This window comes from Dipodomys merriami, unplaced genomic scaffold, assembly GCF_024711535.1.
Source record: "Dipodomys merriami isolate MVZ:Mamm:240054 unplaced genomic scaffold, mDipMer1.0.p SCAF_248, whole genome shotgun sequence".
In the NCBI taxonomy this organism is placed as follows: Eukaryota; Metazoa; Chordata; class Mammalia; order Rodentia; family Heteromyidae; genus Dipodomys; species Dipodomys merriami.
Genome location: NW_027203915.1, coordinates 1,437,271 through 1,445,511, shown reverse-complemented (window position 1 = coordinate 1,445,511; position 8,241 = coordinate 1,437,271). Strand labels below are relative to the sequence as shown.

At 37.7% G+C, this 8,241-nt stretch overlaps 1 pseudogene; it reads left to right on the top strand.

The window, feature by feature from the left end:
• The first annotated feature begins 2,391 nt into the window (after positions 1–2,391).
• LOC138836059 (tripartite motif-containing protein 43 pseudogene) lies at positions 2,392–3,717 on the top strand (annotated as a pseudogene).
• Positions 3,718–8,241: the final 4,524 nt, after the last annotated feature.

Here is an 8,241-nt window from a genome sequence, read left to right as displayed (position 1 = left end):
CTTTTGATGACTAAATCCTGTTATCCAGCCTGGGAAGAAAAAACAGAAACACCTGTATACTAGATCATTGGGGTATTTAAACTTTCTATTAGAGTGGATTCTTTAAGTTTCAGTACTAATTCCTAAAAATAAAATAAACTGGAATACTTAGAGAAATAGCTGGTAATATTGGAGAAGAAAGAAAGTGCAAGGTTGAACACTAAAGATAAAGCAATGGCTTTAGAAAAAATAAGTCCTAATTTTTTAGGGTAAAAATGAAGAGAACATTAACTCAGGCTAAGAGATTAATAATAACAATAGCAAAGCTCAATTTACACATTAGGCATACTGAAAGGTTAACAATAGCCAACAATTGTAACAATACAACAGTTGTGATGGATCTTTGTTGTTGTCTGTCGTTCACTCTATGTACCCAATTATTGTGCCTTCATCCCCGTTGATATTATCATATGAAGATAAAAAACAATGCTTAGCCAGCTCCAGTGGTGCATTCCCTGTAATACTAGCTACTCAGGAAACAGATCTGAGGATCTCGGTTCAAACCCGGCCCAGGCAGGAAAGTCGTAGACACTCATCTCCAATAAACCACTAGAAAACTGGAATTGGTGCTGTGGCTCAAGTGGTAGAGGACTCACCTTGAGCTGAAAAGCTGAGTAAAAGCACCACACCCTGAGTTCCGCAGCACTAATGAAAAAAATTTCAAAAAAAAAGAAAAAGTACAAAGATTGTTTGAGAGTCAATGCCTGAGAGTCAATGATGCAAACATAGTGTTAGGCTACTATTTCCCTGCTGGCAATTCAGATAGGGGATTATGCTTTCAAAGCTAATGGATCAACACCAAGAAAGGTACAAGATTGATTATAGTAACAAAATCAAAAATGGGAAAGGTTATGCCAGGGACAACCTATAACCCTAAAGAGAATATTCTGACAGGATAATACTTATAGTGAATTGAATATTAATAATGTGCTCTTGAAATCCAATTTATATACATATATATATGTATATATATATATACAAATATATATGTGTGTGTGTGTATGATTATGTCTATGATAATTTTTAGATCATTCTCAAAAACGGCATTGAGTTATTAAATTATATATCAGAATACCACATCATTTTATAATAAAAAGGCATAAATGATATTTAAAATAAAGATAAGAGAAATAGAGTGGAAGAAGAGCTCAGGGACAGATCTTCTACTCTGAGTTCAAGTCCAGCACTGACAGACAAACAACAAGAACAACAACATCGGAAGGATAAATTAGTATGGAAAATGGACTTGGGAGGAAGTGACCTCGGAGCCTAGGATGTTTGTTGATTCACAGTCAGGTGATAATCGACAGTCAGGTGATTGATGGTCTGATTAAGGCAGGTGATGGGAAAGCTGGGAGGGGCTGGTCTGTGGGCAGACTTAACCCTGATCACAACTCAAGCAAGAGGTAATTCTTGTCATCTCAGCTTTGTGCAACGTGTGAATCAGAAGATCTCAGTCCAGGAGAGCCTAAGCATAAACACAATTTTCTATTCCAAAAGTAAAAGCAAACACAGAAGAGGACATGGCTTAAGCGGTAAAGTACCAGTCCACCATCAGGCCTGACAAATTCCAAATTAATGAAGACCCACAAGATACAATGGATGATTCCACAAATGTGTGCTAGAGTCCAGTGGAAAAGTAATAAACTCATAGTCCCAATATAAAGCATACACAGAAGTAAAAAACAAAACAAAACAAAATAAAACAAACACAATAAACTTTTCCAACCCTGGACAAAACTAAGTTGCACCTAATCCAAATAACCTAACCAAATTGCATGTCCTGGAAAGAGGAAGTAAAAGGTGGGGTTGGCAGGATGTAAATTCCAACTCCTATTGATATGTAAATCAGCTTCCCTAAACAACCAATCAGAGACACTTTCTTTCATGGGCCCACCCTCTTTCAGTATAAATAGAGTGGAAGTCTGAGACTCAGGCATTGCTGAAGATCCCTCAGCAGGAGGAGGCCATTTGGAGCTTGGATACTCCAGGTGAGGATAAGAGTGGGAGAATCTACTCCTCTTTTAATTCTTCTCTCCTTGGTTTGGTGTTGTTGTTGGTGGTGGTGTTTTGTCGGTTGTGGGGATTGAACCCAGTGGTAGGGCAGTGTTGCTGGGCCTGTTTGTGCTCAAGACTGGGCACTATCCCTGGGTCACTTTGTGGTCAAGGCTAGTGCTTTACCACTTGAGTCATAGCCCACTTGTGATTTTGGAGTGGTAAATAGGAGATAAGAGTCTGTGTCAGGGGGACTTTGGTGCCCAGGTCAGCTTCAAAGCTTGATCTCATATCCGTCTCTTGGGTAGCTAGGTTTTTAGGGGTGAGTCACCAGCACCTCATTAGATTCTAGGAATGATGGACCCTGACATTGCGCAGGCCTTCCAGAAGGAACTTAGCTGTGCCATCTGTGTGAATACTTTCATAGAGCCAGTCACCCTAGAGTGCGGGCACAGTTTTTGTCGACCTTGTCTCTGCCTGTGCTGGGAAGAGACTCCAGCCAGGTGCCCTGGATGCAAGGGACCCTGCCAGCAGACAAACCTGAAAACCAACGTGGTTCTGAGGAGCCTGGTGGCCATTGCCAGAAGAGCCAGCCTCAGGCGGTTCCTGAGCTCTGAGGAATACATGTGTGGGACACACAGAGAGACCAAGCAGATGTTCTGTGAGATAGACAGGGCCCTGCTTTGTAGGAGCTGTTCCATGTCTCAGGAGCACAGGGCTCACAAACACCATCCCATAGAAAGGGCTGCTGAAGAGCAGAGGGAGTTGATTTCAAAGCAGATGCATGCTGTATGGGAAAAGACTCAAGAAAACCAGCACAATTTACAGGAGAAGAGGAGACTCATCAACCAATGGATTTGTTATGTGAATCTATACCGAGATATGACTAAGGATGTTTTTAGAATGCTGCAGCTTGGTGTCCAGGAGGAGGAAAGACACCATTCCCAGCTACTGATCAATGAAGGAAGAGCCATGTTACAGCAACTCAGAGAAAGGGAAACCCAAATGCTTCAGAAGAAGCATCAGCTCAGGAATATGTTTCAGGAGCTGATCGAAACATACCAGAAGCCAGATGTGGAACTGCTTCAGGATGTAGAGTTGACCCTAGAAAGCTGTGAGTCAGTGTTGGTCTTCATGCCACTTCCTCTGAGGCCACAGCTCAGTGCCCCTCCCATGCCTGGAATGAGAGAGAAGCTCAGTCAGTTCCAGATGGAGATTGCCTTCAATGAAGTTGTGGGGAATCAAGATCCTGGGAGCAGTGTTAGACACGACCATCAATATGCAGTTTTGAATTCTGAAGACTCCCTCCAATTCACTGCTTTTGGATGCCAAGTCCTCAGCTCTGGGAAACATTACTGGGAGGTTAGTGTGGATGAGTCTTCAACCTGGGCCTTGGGAGTTGTTAGGGATTCTGTCATAAGGAGCAACCTCAGTGAAGCTCAGGATGTTTTCCTCCTTTTGTTTGTGAAAGAGAACACACTTTACACCCTTTTTACCACCTTCCCACTGCTGTCTCAATATGTAGAGAAGCCTCTGGGCCGGGTTGGTGTGTTTCTTGATCTTGATGATGGCAGTGTGAGTTTTTGGAATGTGGCTAAGAGTTCCCTTATCTGGAGATATGCCAATGGCTCTATCCGATTTCCTGTCAGGCCCCTTTTTTCCAGTGGTATCCCGGTGTCCTAAGTGAAGCAACTCTCTATGTGTTGGGAACTCTACGGCAGAGAACCTTTCTCAAATGAAGCAAACCACTAATACTGTACTAATTTAAATTTCTTGGTGCCGTAACCCCATTTTTTTCATGAAATAAGGTGGTAACAATAAAATGTAAAAACCAGTATTAAATGAAGATAAGATAAAGTAGCAACAATGCAACAAGAGAGCAAATAAATATTTTAAAATTGTTATAAAAATAAACCCATGCAAAACTGAATCCCCAGTGATGGCTTTTCACCCTGAAAGCAGTTGGAGTCCAGAATAACAACAACAAAAAAAAAAACATTGAATTCAGTGGGCACTGTTGTTTTACCAGTAATCCTTGCTACTCAGCAGGCTGAGTTCTGAGGATAATGCATAGCCAGGACGAACAGAAAAATCCAAGTGACTCTTATCTCCAATTAACCACCAAAGTGGAGTTGTGGTCACGTGGTAGATAAAAACAATTCCCAAGAGAACAGTGCTCATGCCCTATGTTCAAGCCTCAGGAACAGCTAGTACAAAAAAACATTACTAGTTTCAGTGACACAAAGTTCTAGAGCAGCCTTTCTATTACTAGGTCCTGTTATCCATCCTGGGAGGAAAAAAACAAACACCTCTCTCCTAGAGCATAGGGGTCTTTACACTTTCTATTTGATTGGATTCTTTAACTTTCAGTACCAATTCCTAAATAAGGGGAAAAAATGTATACTCAGACAAAGAGCTGGTAATAATGGAGAAGACTGAAAATGCATGGTTGAACACTAAAGATGAAGGCCTGTCTTTAAATAGAAGAAATAAATCATCCTTTTGGGGGTAAAAATGAGCAGAAAGATTCATAATAATAACTATGGCAGGGCTGGGAAGGTGGCTCAGTGGTAGAGCACTTGCCTTGCATGCCTGTGGCCCTGGGTTCGATTCCTTAGCACCACATAAGCAAAAATAAAAAAAAGCCGGAAGGCGCTGTGGCTCAAGTGGTAGAGTGCTAGCCTTGAGCAGAAGAGCTGAGGGACAGCGTCCAGGCCCAGAGTTCAGGCCCTATAACCGGACCCCCCCCCTAAAAAAACATAACTATGGCAAAGCTTAATTTATATATTAGGCATACTGAGAGGTTAACAAGAACCACCACTTGTAACAATATAGCAGGATGCTTTGCATATGTGATGGCTCTTTTTTGGATAATTAATTGTAGTTCTTTGATCCCCTGTGGCATTGTCATATGGAGTTAAAAAATGTTTTCTTTTTTGTTTCCCTTTCACTCTGTATATTTAATTGTTGTGTGTTCATCCCTTCTGTAATTGTCTTATCGATGGGGAAAAGCTACTAACTTGAGATTCAATGATATGAATGTAGGGTTAGACTGCTACGTCCCTGTTGGCAATTCAGATATAGGAGAATTTGCTTTCAAAGCTCATGGTTCAACAAACAGGAACAGATAAGGTTCAAGATTGATTCATAGTAATAAATCCTGGAATGGGAAAGCTTGTGTCATCGATACTACAGAACTTACTACTCTAAAAATAATATCCTAGATAATTTTCTAAACTTTAAAGCGAATAGAGTATTAATAATGTGCTCTTATAAAACACACACACACACACACACACACACACACACACACACACACACACACGAGCATTAGTAGGTTCTCTTATCAGTTTATCATATATATTAATTTACCATTTCATTTTAATATAAGCTTAGTCATATATGGTGTTTATTAGCCTTTTTCTCCAACATAAAGCTCAAGGACATTGCATAGATCCTTAGTTTAAGATCCTGGTCTGTTTCAGGAAAGAAATTAGAATGGATAAGTCACAATAGAAAATAATCGTGGAGAAAGTAACCTCAGATTCAAGGATCCTTTTCTGACGCACAGTTAAGTGATGGACAGTCAGGTGATTACTGGGTTCAGGCTGGTGAAGGAGATGGGTGTAGGGGGTAGGCTTCCTGCAGACCTAACAATAATCACATCCCATCCAATAGCTAGTCAAGTTGGCATATGTCTGTCATCTCAGCTATATACAAAGTTAGAATAGGAAGATCTCAGTGCAGGAAAGCCTAAGGATTAAAACAAGATCATACTACAAAAATAAACTAAAAATGGTATGTTGTATACAGTTCTGGTACTGTACTGTTGAATTCATATGATTTGCTTAAATACTGCCAACCAATTTACTTAACAATAAATCTTTATAACAATGCAATGATGTTGGTCCAGTTTATCAATTTAGAAAACCATAGGCAGGTGTTAATAAACATAAGGTGGTGCTGAGTTTACTAGAAGAATGTTTGTGTGGTCATGTTTCACTGTATAAATGTTAGTATAATGAATTCAGTGCAGTCTTTATCTTCCCACACGTGATTTTTTTAGGGTGACCTCACCTTCCTATTATAGGATTAAAAGTAGTGTTTGTGACTTTAACCACTTTTGGTAGTTTTTGATTGTTGTCCTTTGCACTGTTCTTTTTATTTTTCTCTCATTTCTGGGAAAAAAGATAAATTACTTGCTGTAATCATGCTGTATTTCCCTGGCTTATACATTTAAATTTCTATTGTTTATTTCTGTGAAATCTATGTTACATTCTGACATCATTTTGATATTTTATCTAATAATACAAACATATACTATTCCATCTTTCTGCAATAATATCTTTGCATTAGTAATTAGTAATTTCCTGGATACTGTGTTGTTTATTTCAGAATTTCATGATTATTTTTACTACTGGCATAATTAATGCCATTGACAAAAGAACTCAATAAATTAGATGTAGTCAAAATTTTCTACCTTATATATCTTGAAGCACGAACAAACCTAATTTATTCTTGTTTGGGTTATAAATTTGTGGCGTATATTGTTATACATCTATAGTTTATTTTTATTATATTTTATTTATCTATTCATTATTTGTTTTTGTTTAATTAATTTATTTATTTTATTTGATAGTTTTGAAAATAGTTTATTTGAATAGTTGAAGAAAGGAGTTGCCATTCAATGAAGTAGTTTGTGAATACAATGCATCTTGATCACTTTAATCCCTTTTTAACATTTCCACTCATCTCTCCAAACCGCTTATTCTCTGATTTTTTCTTAATTTTGTGGAATATGCATTGAGGTTTTTTTTTTTTTTTACTTGCTCCTGCTTTCCACCAATTTGCTATATTCTATGTCTACTTTCATGGTAGAACACTTTAATTTTATGCCTAGCAGGAGAGACTGTTCAATTCCCAAATTCCAGAACATTTATTTATTTTTACCTTTGTTAGTTAAAGATTATCTAGTATTCCATTTAAAAATCATTTTATGTGTAATTGAAATATGTTATATTTGTTAACTTAATTCTATAAAATTTAGGGATTCTTTGTATTTTGAAAGTATATTCGATCATTATCACCTTGGAATACTCTCAAATATTCATCATTCACAAGGAAATTTTATACCTGTCTGCAGCTCTTCTGAATTCTCCTTAGACTTCCAACCCCAAAGAAACTAATGTTATGTCTCATTTTGATAATTCCAAAATTTCATGAAAATCAAATCATTTTATGTGTTATTTTGTGTCTGGTTCTTTCTATCTAGCCTGTTGTCAGTGTTTCCACTAATATCAATTCTCCATTTCTCTTTTTTACTTGAAAATGGGCTATTTCGTGAGTATATGTTTTGTGATCTGTTTTACTATTGGTCAGCCTGAAATTTTTTTTTCAATTATTTTGCTGTCATAGATAATGTTGCTGTGATGATACACAAGTATTTAACTTAAGTGTATAAAAACTATAGGCAAACTTTCTAGACTGTACAAAGTTTCTAGGCTGTTTGGTGTTTCTGTAACTAACTTTGTGAGGAACTTTTACACACTAATTTCCAAGATGAATGTGCTATTTTACAATGTATGAGAGCTTTGATTTCTTTACGTCCTTGTCAAACCTACTAATGCACATCTTCTTTAACCCATTCTGGTGAGTATCAAATGACATATCATTTCTATTTTATAAGTGATTTTACATGTGCTAATGCTATTAACCTCCTTTTGTCTGTTTGCACATTGTTCGATTAAGAAATTTCAAGTCAAATTCTTTGTACATTAATTGAGTTACTGATCCATTTTTTCCCTTGTTCTCCAATTCTTTTCTTTTGGAATAGGAATGCTTACAACATGTTATTATATATTGAAAATAGGGTGCTCCTCATCCTAACTGTCATCCTCTTCCTCCTCTTCTTCTTTCTCTTCTTTCTCCTTCTTGTTCCTCTTTCTCTACTTCTTTTTTCTCCTCTTCCTCTTCTTCCTTCCTCTTACTCTACCTGTCTGGCTCCTCTTCTTCTTCTTCTCTTCCTCTCTTCTTCTTTCTTGTACCAAAGCTTCATACTGTCCTAGTAAGCACTCTACCACTTAAAACTGGACCATTATAATTTGTTTCTCACATAGAATCTATTGCTTTTACTAAGGCTTCCCTAGAATTGTGGTCCTCCTGTCTTCAGTCTGAGTAGATTTAATTAAAGGCATGTGCCTTTATATT